Source organism: Otolemur garnettii, unplaced genomic scaffold (genome assembly GCF_000181295.1).
Source record: "Otolemur garnettii isolate 467f Iridium unplaced genomic scaffold, OtoGar3 scaffold00063, whole genome shotgun sequence".
NCBI classification, from domain to species: Eukaryota; Metazoa; Chordata; class Mammalia; order Primates; family Galagidae; genus Otolemur; species Otolemur garnettii.
Window position 1 is genome coordinate 874841 of NW_003852458.1, and position 988 is coordinate 875828.

Sequence of the window (988 nt, forward strand, 5' to 3'; positions counted from 1 at the left end):
AAAAAGAAAAAATACTTTAAAATATATTTGTGCAAAACACATACTCTGAAAACATGAAACATTATTAAAAGAAATTAAAGAAAACAGATAAATGGAAAGACATATTCACAGGTCAGGAAATGTAAGATGATAATCCTTGCCAATTTGATCTACACAATCAATACAATCCCTATCAAATTTTAGCTCGCTTCTTTACAGAAACTGACAAGCCAATCCAAAAATTTGTGTGGAAATGCAAAACTTCGTTAAAACTATTGTACTTCAAAGGACATCATGAAGAGAGTGAAAAGACAATTCACACAACAGGAAAATCTTTGCAGATCATAAATCAAATAAGGGACTTGTCTCTGGAATACATAACAACTATTATGATTCAACAATAAAAAAAACTCACTTAAAAATAGGAAAAGGTTCTGAATATATACTTCCCCAGAGAAGATATACAAATGGCCAGTAAGAACATGAAAAGGTACCCAATATTATGAGCCATCAGGAAATGCAGTTCAAACCGCAATGAGATAATACTTGATACCCACTAGAATGGCTAGAATAAAAAGACAAATAATAATAAGTGTTGACAAAGATGTAAAGAAATTAGAACCCTGACATTAATATATTGCTGCTGGGAATATAAAATAGTGAAGCCACTTTGTAAAATAGTCTAGGAGTTCTTAAAAGGTTAAAAAGTATTGCTGTATCACCCAGAGATTCCACTCCTAGGTGTATACCCAAGAGAAATCAAAACATATATTCACACAAATATTCATAACATTATTCATAATAGCCAAAAAAGCAGAAACAATCAAAATGCCCATCACAAGGGACTTGAATAGAAATTTCTCTAAGAAGATAGGCACGTGGCCTACAGATACATGAAAAAATGCTCTCCATCCTTAATCATCAGAGAAATGCAAATCAAAACTACTTTGAGGTACCACCTAACCCCAGTAAGATTAGCCCATATCACAAAATCTCAAAACCAGAGATG

At 32.3% G+C, this 988-nt stretch overlaps 1 protein-coding gene across 1 annotated transcript in view; it reads right to left on the minus strand.

Annotated features, from left to right (window-relative positions):
* Window positions 1-988, minus strand: part of DROSHA (drosha ribonuclease III) — a 127781-nt gene that overhangs the window by 41984 nt on the left and 84809 nt on the right. The gene's annotated exons all lie outside the window — the stretch shown is intronic.